Raw genomic sequence first — 13,995 nt, 5'->3', positions numbered from 1 at the left:
CCAGAGCAGACCTGACCCGGTTGGCAATAACCTTTGACAGAATTTTGTAGTCTACATTCAATAGTGAGATTGGTCTCCAATTTCTGAGTTCCTACCTCTCCCCCTTCCGCTTGTAGATGAGGGTGATGATGCCTTTCCTCATGGATTCACTCATGGTACCTGCCCGAAGCATACTGACATACACCTCCAGCAGATCCTGGCCAATCAAGTCCCATAGAGCAAAATAGAGCTCGTACTGTAAGCCGTCGCTTCCGGGAGTTTTATTCTTTTCGAAGGATTCAAGGGCCTTGGTCAGCTCATCCAGAGATAGCGGTTGGTCCAGCCTCTCCCGTGTTCTGTCGTCTAAGACCTCCGTGATAGAGGACAGGAACGACTGGGAGGCCGCGCCGCTCTTTGCATCATTCAGACTGGCATAGAAGGTTTTGCTGATCCTCATGATGTCAGCCTGAGATGACGTTATTGAGCCATCTTCTTCCTTCAGGCTGCTGAGCACAGAGCTCTCTTTGTGCACCTTCTGGAAGAAGAAACGTGAGCACATTTCGTCCTGCTCCACCGAGCAGACCCTGGACCGGAAGATTATCTTGGAGGCCTCCGAGGCAAAGAGTGAGGCTTGCTGGCCCTTCACCTCCTTGAGGTCCTCAGTGACTTCGACCCCCATCGCCTGCAGCAGGAGCAGTTTCTGCATTCCCTTTGCATCTGAGGGGTGAAATTTCATGGGTCTTCTCCTTCTTTCTGTCTCAGACAGCTACTTAACTATATCTGCATCCAATTTCTGGTTGTGTTAACCCTTTAAGCAAAAACACATTTTGGAATTACAGTTTAAAATGTCTGCGGTTCTTCATTACAGAAGTGTTGGAGATGGGGTTATGAAGATAGTTGATCATGTAGGTCGGTCAGTCATGTGCTGAAACCTCTAGGCATAAGATTAATCAGCGTTGCCAAGTCTTCCACTTTAGCATGGAGGTCAGGGACAGTATCATTCTGCCCTCAGGTGGGGCATGGGGATATGCCTGGCCTCTCCGGAGAAAACCAGGCCACGGGACTGTGGGCAGGGAATCTGCTGCAAAACAAATGAAATGTGTCAAAAGGCAGGCATTCACTGCTCGATGTGATTTGTGAGGCCTGGCTGCATTGTTTTGAATTGCTGACCCTCTGCAACAGGAAAAGACTGTATGCGTGTTCCAGCGGAGGCAGACCAGAAAGCAAACAAATGAAGACAAATTGTAGAGGGCATACACCGGTAAAGGGGCCTTGAAAGTGGGGTGGGGCAGGAGGATTATTTTAAGCGATTATGAGAGCCAGCTCCCCACTCCATCAACAATCCCAACCATACTGCAGGGAATGACTTTTGTCGTGGTTGGTTGAAAATTTCCATTTATACTTCACAGCCTCAAAAGTTCTTAACTGTTGCAGCAAGTGGAGCATTTTTCAAATGCAGTTATTGTTGTAGCACGGCAAAACAGTGCAGCTAATTTGTGCACCATACTGTCCTGTAAACGGCAATATTAGATGAACCCGATAATCAGTTAAAGTGGTATGGAATAAGAGGCAAATATTGCTCAGCAACCACCAGCGTAAACTCCACCGCTCAATCTGAAATAGTCCTGTGGACTCTCATACGTCCACCTGAACAGACAGATGGTTCTCAGTTTCACATCTCAGCTGTAAAATCACACCTCCCACAGTGCAGCTGCTGAGATGCAAGCAATAGTTCGCCATTCCTAATACCAAAAGATCCAGAAACTCTCAGTTTAAGTTTAAGGTGACATCAGCTTAATGGTGTCTCAGTTTTTTTTAAAAATGGGGCCGGGACGTATTTGTTTCTTTGTTTTTTTTGGAGATCATTGTTTTCTTTTGGAAAAAGAATCTTTCTTTTGGGGAGTTGATGAGTCAGAAGATCCTCATATCACTTTTATTGTTGTCTCTGTTGCAGCGATAACCTCAGTGGGATTGGTCAGATTGATGCAGGTAGACGTGTCTAGCACTTATACTGCTGCTTATTGACTTGGCACTGGGAGAAGTCTTCTGAAATTCAAAAATAAGTATCATTATCATATGAAAGTAGATTTAAATGTCTCTTTATGTAATTTCCTGTTTTACAACAGAATTACATTGTGTGTTCTGCCCATCCAACTTGCATGAGCATAAAGAATAAGCTGTTGTATACAGGAGGACTTGGAGGGGCAGAAACCTTTTTGCAGATTTTATTTAATCGGACCTGGTTTTTTTGTGTGTTGATGTAGGAAACATTTATTCTCAATCAAAACAGCTGAACATTGGTGCATGTTTTCTAATCAGCACTAATGATCGAGTTTTACAGTACAGAAGGTGGCCACTCAGCCCATAGTGTCTGTGCTGAATGAGCTATCAATGTAGACCCATTCTTCTGGCTTTTCACCCATTGACCAGCCATTTCATTCTCTTCAAGTATACCTCTAACTCCTTTCCTTGCAGATTGCCTCGATTTCACTGTGAATGGTTGTTTTTCTGAGTTGCTTTTGCACTGACACTGGTTTCTGAGATTGAGAGAGATTGAGGAGGAAAGCACTTATCCTTGCTGTTATAAGCCCATGCGTCTTTCTCTTTCTGCTGTTGCTTCAAGTGTGCTGTTTATTTCCACTTCCAGTTTTAGTTTCAGTTGTCAACATGAAAACAGATATTGCTGGCAGAACTCAGCTCATCTGGCAGCATCTGTGGGGAGAATGTAGAGTTTTAACTGTGAAGAAAGACATGGAGGCTAGGGATCTCAGGGAAATAAATATTGATGTCTTGAAAACAGTCTACATTACAGATGAGGAAGTGCTGGCTGTCTTAAAAAACATAAAAGTGGATAATTCTCTGGGACCTGATCAAGTTTATCCCGGGATGTTGTGGGAAGTTAGGAAAGAAATAGTGGGGCCCCTAGCAGAAATATTCGTATCATCTATAGCCATGAGTGTGGTTCCGGAGGACTGCAGGGTGGCTAATCTTGTGCCATTATTTAAGAAAGGCTGTAAGGAGAAGCTTGGGAACTGGTGAGTTTGACATCAGTGGTGGGTAAGTTGTTGAAGGGGACTCTGAGAGATAGGATTCACATCCATTTGGAGAGGTTGGGACTGATTAGTGTTAGACAGCATGGCTCTGTGCATGGGAAACCATGTCTCACAAACTTGATTGAGTTTTTTGAGCATGTGACCAAGATGATTGATGAGGGCAGAGTGGTCAATGTTGTTTACGTGGACGTTAGTAAAGCCTTTGGCAAGGTTCTGCATGGTAGACTGATTAGTAAAGTTAGATCACATGGGATCCAGGGAGAGCTTGTCAATTGAATATAAATAGGCTTGACAACAGGAGATAGAGGGTGGTGGTGGAGGGTTGTGCTTTGGACTAGAGGCCTGTGACCAGCAGTGTTCCGCAGGGATTGATACTGGGTTCGCTGTTGTTTGTCATTTATATAAGTGATTTAGATAAGTATTTAGGAGGCATGGTCCGTAAGTCTGCAGGTGACACCAAAATTGGTGGTATAGTGAACAATGAAGAAGGTTATTCAAGATTACAAAGGGATCATGATCAGTTGGGCCAGTGGGCTGAGAAGCGGCAGATGGAGTTTAATTTGGTTAAATGTGAGATGTTGCATTTTGGTAAAACAAATAAGGGCAGGACTTACAGTTAATGGTGGTGCCTTGGGTAGTGTTTTTGAGCAGAGAGACCGAGGGGTGCAGGTACATTGCTCCTCAAAAGTTGCGTCACAGGTAGGCAGGGTGATAAAGAACATTTGCCTTTGTTGCTCAGACCATGGAGTATCGAAGTTAGGACGTCATGTTAAGGGTGTGCAGGACATTGGAGTACTGTGTACAGTTCTGATCATCTTGCTATAGGAAGGATATTATTCAACTGGAGAGGGTTCTGAAAGGATTTATCAGATGTTGCCGAGACTGGAGGGTTTGAGTTATAAGGTGAGGCAAGATAGGCAGAGACCTTTTTTCACAGGCATTAAGGAGGTTGAGCAGTGACCTTGTAGAAGTTTATAAAATCATGAGGGACACACATAAGGTAAATAGCAAGGGTCACTTTCTTAAGGGAGGTAGTTCAAAACTAGGGGGCAAATTTTTAAGGTGAGAGGAGAAATATTTAAAAGGAATCTGAGTGGCAACTTTTTCATAAAGAAGGTGGTTCATATCTGGAATGAACTGCCAGAGTAAATGGTAGATGCAGGTACAGTTACAACATTTAAAGTATATTGGATGGGTACATGATTAGGAAAGGTTTGGAGGGATATGGGCCAAATGCAGCCATGAGAGACCAGTTTAGTTGCGGGGGTCCATATGAGAGGGCATAGGTTTAAGGTGAGAGGGAAAAGACATACAAAGGACCTGAGGGGTAAGTTTCTCGCTCTGAGGATGATGCATATATGGAATGAGCTGTCAGTGGGAGTGTGGAGGCTAGTACAATCACAACATTTAAAAGGCACTGAATAGTTACGTAAACAGGAAAGGTTTAGAGGAATATAGGTCAAATGTAGGCAAATGGGACTAGATCAAATTGGGATGTCTAGTCAGCATGGACGAGTTGGATCAAAGGATCTGTTTTCATGCTGAATGGCTTGATGACTCTTAACATTTTGAGTCCAGTGACAGAACTGATAACAGCTAAAAAATGAGGTACCTGTGTGAGGATGGTCAGGAGTTAGGGTTTAGGTGAGGTGGTGGAGTAGGTGAGAGGATAAATGGAGATGGAGCCCAGAGAGAGAGAGAGAGAGAGAAAGATGAAGGGGATAGAAGACAGTGGGATTATTGATAGTAAGCCAGGACAGAAGGGAACATGAATACGATAATGAGAGCTGAAAGTAGGAGGGAATGGGTTGGCTGTGCTGAAAGCAATTTATGTCATCACCAGACTAGGGTGTGGGGTTAGATTAAAAAAATGGAAGGAAAGAATCTGACTCTAAAGTTATTGAATTCCATGTTGAGTCCTAAAGACTGCACAGTCCCCTAGCAAAAGATGAAATGTTATTCTTTGGGTTTGAGCAGAGGGTCACTGGTACCTTGCAGTTTCAGTGTCATTGTTTCACTCCAAGTTGTACAGGTGTGGTCAACCTTCTATTTCTCAACGTGTTGCAATGAAGTTTTGATTTCTTGGGGAACTTAGATTAGAAATTTGAATGTTAGTTTTAAATCCTGCGAAGTTTACTTTTTTTAAAAAAGGAAAATATCAGCAAATCTTTTGGAACAGTAAAGGCAGTCTTTTCAAGAAAGCAAGCCTTTGAAACTGAATGTTTACAAATTTGAGGTTTGTAATCTTCAGAAAGAAGTAATAAAGGCTGCTAGCAGGTTGAGTTCAGAAGAGAAATCATCCCAGCAGAAAGTTTTATAGAGGTCTTCGGGCTGTAACAGTTTAATTGTTTGAGGTTTTCAGGTTGTGATAGGTATAAAGAAGTCTATAGACCATCAGAGCTGGAAAAAAAAATTAAGTTTTTTTTCCATTCATTTAAGGGGGAGGACAGGAAGAGTCAATGAGTTGGTTTGTGCTTATGTGTCTGTGGAAGAGACAGACAGAATCACATCTGGTCAATATATGGAAAGTCAATTGAGTAAGAAATCTTTAAGTAAAGATATTTCCTTGAGGTTGATGGTCTGTGAAAGATATTGTTGAGTAAAGTGTAGCATATTTGAGTCTTGCTGTTTATGTATAGGTTTTTCTAAATTATGTTACACATAACTTTTTTACAATTTGTTGACTAAACCTATGTTCTTTTGTTAAAATATATTGGTAGCCTCAAGTGAATATACCATGTTTGCCAAATTGCAAAGAATAAACCATGAGAGTTATCAAGCCAGATCTCACAGTGGGATCTGACCAGTTCAATATTACCATCAGCTGGGATCATAACAATATGTATTTATCATCCAAATCTGAGTAAAACAAGCGATGCATCTTCCTTAATGCCTGATGATGATTTTAAATGCTTTTTGATTTAAATGGTAATTCAGATGTGGTTGTTTTCATAGATTCCATGTCAGGTGCCTGGGCTTGTCAGATGATCAAAACAGCCATTTTAGGTAAGAAACATCCATTTTAAAACCATTTTTTAGTTCATGTAATTCTCAGTCATTAAAGTCAAATGATGGAAAGTTGAATATTGGTATATCAATTACTTTAATGAGGGATTGAACGTATGCAGCTTAAGTTTGCCAATGGCATGAAGATGGTAGAAAGGCAATTCATCAAGAGGACATAATCAACAAAAGGATATATGTAGATTACTCGAGGAGACAAACAATCGTCAGATGGATGTATCATAGGAGAAAATGTGCACTTTCCCACTTTTGCAGAAAGAATAAAAAAGCAGTATATTTTTAAAATGGAGACAGAATTGCAGAACACAGTGATAGAGAGGGATCTGGGTGAACTGGTACATGAATATCAAAAAGTTAGTATGCAGATGCAGCAAGTGATTAAGATAATGAATTATTGGCATTTATTGCAAGATGAATGGAATATACAAGAAGGGACCTTTATTGCACCTCATGAGAACTCCAGCAAGTTGTCATCTGGAGCCCTCTGTACAATTCTGAGTTCCTTATTTGACAAGGGCATAATTAGATTAGACGCTGATCAGAGAATGTTATTGAATTCATTTCTGGGGTTTTGATATGGAGAAAAATTGAAAGATTGGGTCTATATCCATTAGACTTTAATAGGTTGACAGGTGCACTTATTCAAAAGTATAAAATGCTGAGGAGAGGTGTTAGGCTGGATACTGAGAGTATGTTTCCTCTAGTCGAAAGTTTATTAGCAACAATTAACACTTAACTATATTATTGATGTTTCCATGGGAAGTTTCATGTGTCCCTGATTCTGAGCTTGAAGGCCTGGGTTTAAAACAGACCTGGTCCAAAGCTGACTCATGACACATCAGAACAAATCAATGAAAAATATCTACAATAGTAATAGGAGGACATCTTTGATTTGATTTGATATTGAATTCTCTCTCTCTATTTTACACTTGCTTCTCAGTATTTTCATTGTTAACTTTTACATCTCAGTAATCTGATTGGTTAAGAGGGTACACAGGTCTGTTGTTTCCTTCACTGTGAAGTTACTTGCTTGTGCTGTCAGCAACTTGGCATACCTAAAACATTAAAAGCTAAACATGCAAGGGGAAGCCGCATTCATAGCAGACGCTGTTAGATATCCTGTTGGAGCAAAACCTGAGCCAACAACTCTTTAAATACAAAGATGACTAAAGAAATTGAGGTTTTGGTTAAGAAAAAGAAGGAAGCATACGTCAGGTATAGACAGGATAAATCTAGTGAATCCTTAGAAGAGTATAAAGGCAGTAGGAGTATACTTAAGATAAAAGTGGATAAACCCCCAGGACCTGATCAAAGGAGAAGACAGAGGGTGGTGGTGGAGGGTTGTTATTCAGACTGGAGGCCTGTGACCACAATGATCAGTGCTGGGTCCACCACTTTTCATCGTTTATATAAATGATTTGGATGTGAGCATAAGAGGTACAGTTAGTAAGTTTGCACTTGACACAAACATTGGAGGTGTTGTGGACAGCGAAGAAGGTTATCTCAGATTACAACAGGATTTTGGTCAGATGGGTCAATGGGCCAAAGAGTGGCAGATGGAGTTTAATTTAGATAAATGTGAGGTGCTACATTCTGGAAAGGCGAATTAGGGCAGGACTTTTACACTTAATGGTAAGGTCCGAAGGAGTGTTGCTGAACAAAGAGACCTTGGAGTGCAGGTTCATAGCTCCTTGAAGGTGGAGTCGCAAGTAGATAGGATAGTGAAGAAGGCATTTGGTATGCTTTCCTTTATTGGTCAGAGTATTGAGTACAGGAGTTGGGAGGTCATGTTGCGGCTGTACAGGACATTGGTTAGGCCACTGTTGGAATATTGTGTGTAATTCTGGTCTCCTTTCTATCGGAAAGATGTTATGAAACTTGAAAGGGTACAGAGATTTTGCTAGGGTTGGAGAGTTTGAGCTATACAGACAGGTTGAATAGGCCCGGGGCTGTTTTCCCTGGAGCATCGGAGGCTGAGGGGTGACCTTATAGACGTTTACAAAATCATGAGGGGCATGAATAGGGTGTTTTTTTCTCTGGGGTGGGGTGTCCAAAACTTGAGGCATAGGTTTAGGGTGAGAGGGGAAAGATATAAAAGAGACCTAAGGGGCAACTTTTTCATGCAGAGGGTGGTACATGTATGGAATGAGCTGCCAGAGGAAGTGGTGGAGGCTGGTACACTTGCAACATTTAAAAGGCATCTGGATGGGTATATGAATAGGAAGGGTTTGGAGGGATATGTGCCAGGTGCTGGCAGGTGGGATATCTGGTCGGCATGGACGAGTTGGACCGAAGGGTCTGTTTCCGTGCTATACGCCTCAGTGACTCTATGTTCTTCCCATCGCCTCCTTGGTTTTCTTGTCAATATTTGGTCATGTGTGCTCTCTGGTTATTGAACTGCTAACTACTCAAAACACGTTCTCCCCAAGTCCTCTAACAAAACCTTTATAATTTAATCAAATCTCTCCCTAACCTTTTCAGTGCTAAAACCCACAACTCCAGCCTCAAAAGCCTTGTTCATAACTGAAGACTTCATTTGAATCTTACCTGAATCCTTGATGTAAAAACTTTCTCTGCCCAGTTCTTTTGTTCTTAAATACTAAATTATTGCAAAATCAATGCATGCATTAGAAAAACTAAGACCCGGAGTAGTCAATTCAGCGCCTCAAGCTGCTCTACCATTTGATACGATCATGACTGATCATCTCAGCCTTAATTCCACTTTCCAGCCCAGTCCCCATAACTTTTAACCATTGTTAATTAAAAATACTCAGAAAAGATATATGATATGGGCACTGATCTAATATTGTCCATTTTAAACAATTGCTCAAAGCAAGAAATACTCCGTCGAACTTCATATGCCACTAGGTCTATTTTCAGCCATAGTCTCATTATCAACAAGAAACATTAACTTTGCTTCTTTCTCCACAGATACTTCCAAGCCTGCTGAGTATTTTCACTACCTGCAATAAAGGTCTGAATTGTTCCCACCTACCACCATCCTCCTCCACCTGGCCGAGCCATCCTCACTTTGAACAACTTCTATTATAACTCCTTTCACTTCCTTCAGGTCAGAGGGGTCGCCATGGGTACCCACATGGGCCCTAGTTGTGCCTGCCTCTTCATGGGAGTACGTGGAATATTCCTTGATCCAGTTCTATTCTGGTGCCTTCCCACAACCCTTTCTCCAATACATTGATAATATCAATAATGCTGCTTCCTCTCTCATTCGTAATTGGAAAATGTTATCAATTTTGTTTCCATCCTGTTCTCACCTTCACCAGGTCCAGCTCCGAGTCCTCCCTTCCCTTCCTCAACATCTCTGTTTCCGTTTCTGGGGATAGGCTGGCCACCAATATCCACTATAAACCCACCAACTCCCACAGTCACCTGGACTACACATCCTCTCACTCTGCTTCCTGTGAAGGCTCCATTCCATTCTCCCTGTTCCTCCGTCTCCATCGCATCTGTTCCAATGATGCCAAATTTGATAAGAGAGCCTCTGAAATCGTCACCTTCTTCCTCCACCGAGGACACCCCAGCATCTTTTTTGACAGGGCCCTCAGCCGGGTCCAACCCATTTCATGCACATCGGCCCTCACCCCCTGTCTTCCCTCCCACAACATCCCTTTGTCCTTCCCTACCCTTCCACCAACATCCACATCCAGAGGATCATTAGCCACTATTTCAGCCACCTCCAGAGGGATGCCACCACCCAGATACATATTCCCTCCCCTTCCTTATCAGCCTTTCACAGGGACCATTCCTTCTGGGACATCGTGGTCCACTCCATTTTCACTTCCAATACCCCCCATAGCCCAACAGCACCTTGCCCTAAAACCGCCTAAGGAGCAACATTTGCCCATTTACCTCCTCCCTCCTCAGTATCCGAGGGCCCAAACACATCTTCCAGGTGAAGCAGCACTTTACCTACACTTCACACAATCATACCACTGCATTCGCTGCTCACAATGTGGTCTCCTCTATATTGGGGAAACAAAGCATAGTCTGGGTGACAACGTTGCATAACATCTACATTCTGTCCATAAGCAAAGACCCTGAGCTTCCAGTTGCCTGCCACTTCAGCACACCTCCCTGTTCCCTGACCAATATCTCTGTCTCAGGCTTGCTGCAGTGCTCCAGCGAAACTCAGCACAAGCTGGATGAACAGCACCTCATTTTCTGCCTGGGAACTCCACAGCCTTCTGGATTCAATATCGAGTTCAACAATTTTGGGGCTTGGGGCACCTTCTCCCACATCCTTACCCCACACAGCAGGCCTTGTTATTACATGGTCTGCTATTACACACAATCCATTGTTAGCCACTAACAGTCCCCATTAGCAGCCATCCATTCTCCTAGGCTGACTGTTATCCACTCCTTTGTCAGTCCAAATGTTCTTCTCTCTCTTTGGGCTTTATCTACATCTATCATTTACTCCTTAACTCCATCCCTGACCCTATCTTCTGAATAAAAAACACCATTTTCCTAGCTACCAGTTGTTCTGAGTAAGGTTAACTGGACCTGAAATGTTCACTTTGATTTCTCTCCAAAGCTGCTGCCAGACCTGGTGAGCTTTCCCAGCAATTTCTGAGTATTTTCATTGTTTTCTATTTTCAGTCTATTTTTGTGGTTCGTTTCCCATTTTGTAAAGTTGTTGGTTAGCAATAGCTAGTTTCTCGGCTGATATATTTCAAACTGCTGCCTACTTTAAAAATAATTCATGTGATGAGATGGTACAGTGACTCAGTGGTTAGCACTGCTGCCTCATAGCATCAGGGACCTAGGTTTGACTCCACCCTGAGGTGACTGTCTGCATGGAGTTTGCACATTCTCTCCATGTCTGTGTGAGTTTCCTCTGGGTACTCTTGTCCAATGATGTGCAGGTTAGATGGATTGGCCATGCTAAATTGCCACATATAATCTAATCTAAATCCAGGGGATGCACAGGTTTGGTGAATTAGCCATAGGAAATGTGGAGTTACTGGCATAGGGTGAGGGGGCTGGGTCTGGGTGGGATGCTCTTCAAAGGGTTAGTGCAGACTTGATGGGCCAAATGTCCTCTATCTGCACTAGGGATAGGGATTCTGTGATTTTGTTTGGAATTTGCTGAAGTTGTGAAACACACTGTATAATTGTAAGCTCTTTCTTTTATGTGTCAGTATCTAAGATAGTTCCCTTTTTGTTTTCTAGTCTTCAGCAGAGGCTCCTATTCTAAAAGCACCATTTTATAACTCCTATTCTTTAACAGACTTACTGTTCTGATAAGCCCTTATAAACGCTCTGAGGTTTGGTGCTACTTTGGTGGAGGTCTCCTGGCCTAGCGTGATGGTCTCTTGATGGCCCGGCATGGCAGTCTTTCAGCACAGGATGACACGAGTGTGGACTTCCAGTCTCAAGGTGATTTCACAGCCATCTCCCAGCCTCAAGGTGAAGGCCGGTAGGTGTGGAGTCATGTCCTAGTGCAGACTGGAGGCCAGGTGCCAGTTTGGACTGGGTTGGAAGGACTGATGTTCTGAAATTTTTATTTCTCTATTTTCTAATTTACTTCTTTGATCTGTAAAGTCGGACTTTTTATTTCTTTATTTTTCTATTTTGTTTCCCACTAAGGACCTGTACTGAAGAGTCTGTACCTCTGTACCTGTATCTTGTACCTGAGATGGTGCTGTACGTGGTGACATATAAACAAATCATGGGACTCATTTGAGTACGTGACAATAAAAGTAATTCAATTCAATTCAATTTGATTCAATTCAATTTATCTTAGTTAAGTCTTTCCATTTTAAAGAAAAGCAGGAGTCTTTAAGATTTAAAAAGACTAATGCAAAAAGACAACACCAGTCCAGAGATGCATAGTGACTTTTAAAATTCTCACAATTAAGTTATCACCACACGGTTTGTGCTAAAATGTCTGTGTTTTCATTGGTATGTGGGTGCTATAGCAGCAATTCTACCACAGCTGCTAACTTAAATTATAGAAATACCTTTTGTTTACCAAATGGAATTTCACCATCCCTTCAAGTGTGGAAGATCTCAGCAGGCTGGGGAATTGCTTTCCAGACTGAGGGATCCCAGGCAGTCTCTGGTCCAGTGACCAAGCATGTAAACTCACTGATTGATCTGTCTCTGCAGATCACCCAGAGCGATAGTGTAAGAACACCCCAAGTGGGAAAGGCAATACATTTGTTGTGAAGCACTTTGGATTGTTTTGAGGTCATGAAAGGTTCTAATTCTTCATGACCTCAAGAGAATCCAAAGTGCTTCACAATAAATGTACTGCAGTAATCAGTTTGCACACAGTAAACCCTGAAGCAACAATGATAATTAATTGTTTGATAATTTGTTTACAGTGGTGTTGAGTGAGGGATAAATACTGTCAGGACACTGGGTTAACAACCCTGTTTTTCCTCAAAATAGTCTCATCTTAACTTAATATCCATCAAAGGCAGATGGGACCTGATGTGTTGTAGGTATATTGGAACCCAATGTAATTTTGAAGCCATGATGGAACCATGCAATTTATAAAGCCAAGAACAGATCTATCTCGTTCCTGTTAGTGTTTATCCTCCAGACTTTTGTCCTAAATCCATGTACTGACTCTGAATCATATTTTCCTACTCCTGTTTCCTGTGACTACACATCTAAACTAACCAGGGAGTTTGAAGAACTCCAGGTTACTTTCCAGTGTGGGAATGTGGGAGTCAGTTCATTTCCGGCCACAGCAGAATGAGGTCATGGGGATTTTAATTGCTCGCTGGACCTGATTTAACATTTAACCATTCGATTTTCTTACAGAATGGGAAGTTGCTGCCAACCAGCAGAAGATCTGATGTCAATATCTTCTGACTGAAGTTAATGTGTGGTTAGGGATTCTGAGGGCATCTCATGGTTGGGAATGCAATACAGTGTGGAGAGAAAGGCAGAGAAGACATCAATCTTCAAATGGCAAATATCTGCTCTTCCTGGCCCCATGTAGGAAACTACAAAGTTCAGTTTGAATGACTTCTGCTCCAATATTCTACTGAAAGATCTTCGTTTTGGCAATGACAATTTGCCATTCAAAATTTAGTAAATTTGTTGTTCATTTGTAGATGTTTATAGTCTGAATTAAAGTTTCTATTACTTTTGTGAGGTTGAGATCCAGTGTATTTTTTCCCTCTTGCTGGTTACCTCCCCACCTGCTGCAAATCCAGTCTAGCAGCTATGTCCTTAGGGACATGACCAGCCCGATCAGTAGTGCTGCCGCCAAGCTACTCTTGCTGGTTGCAGTTGAATCCTCCACCCAGAGTACATTCTGCATCCTTATCACGTTCAGCGTTTCCTCAAAATGTTGTTCAGCATGGACGATTATTGATTCTTCAGTCAAGGGAAAATAGCACGTGATAATCAATAGGAGGTTTCCTTGCCGAAGTTTGACCTGATGCCATGAGACTTCACGAGGTCCAGAGTTAATGTTGAGGATTCGCAGGGCAACTCTGTCCTTACTGTTTGCCACCTCTGCTGGGCTGGTCTTGCCAGAGGGGCAGGACATCTCCAGAGATGATGATGATAGTGTCTCGGACATTGTCTGTAAGGTATGATTCCATGAGTATGCCTATATCAGGTTGACTAATCTGGGTGAGGCAGTTCTCCCAGTTTTGGCACTAGCCCCCAGATGGCAGTGAGGAGGGATTTGCAGGGTCGATAGGGCTGTTTCTGCTGTTGTCTTTCCAGTGCCAAGGTTGAAATCATTGGTCTGGTCAGTCTCATTTCTTTTGAGATTCTGTAGCAATTGTTATAACTGAGTGGCTTGTTAAGTGTTTCCCATACAGTTGAGAGTTAACCACACTGCTGTGGGTCTAGAGTCACATTTGTGAACCAGATGGGTAATTACATTCCCTCCTCCAGCCTCCCACTCCCCACCAGTGTCTGGTTCTCGATTTTTCTGTTTTTTTTCCTC

General features: G+C 42.4%; 1 long non-coding RNA gene across 1 annotated transcript; it reads left to right on the top strand.

Annotated features, from left to right (window-relative positions):
* Nucleotides 1-5,994: 5,994 nt before the first annotated feature.
* On the top strand, nucleotides 5,995-13,155 carry LOC122555542. The gene is made up of 3 exons (XR_006313293.1): nucleotides 5,995-6,038; nucleotides 11,308-11,456; nucleotides 12,852-13,155. It is a non-coding gene; the product is annotated as an uncharacterized LOC122555542 (long non-coding RNA).
* The last annotated feature ends 840 nt before the right edge of the window (nucleotides 13,156-13,995 follow it).

This window comes from Chiloscyllium plagiosum, chromosome 12 (genome assembly GCF_004010195.1).
Source record: "Chiloscyllium plagiosum isolate BGI_BamShark_2017 chromosome 12, ASM401019v2, whole genome shotgun sequence".
Lineage (NCBI taxonomy): Eukaryota > Metazoa > Chordata > Chondrichthyes > Orectolobiformes > Hemiscylliidae > Chiloscyllium > Chiloscyllium plagiosum.
This window is presented reverse-complemented; position numbering and strand designations above follow the sequence as displayed.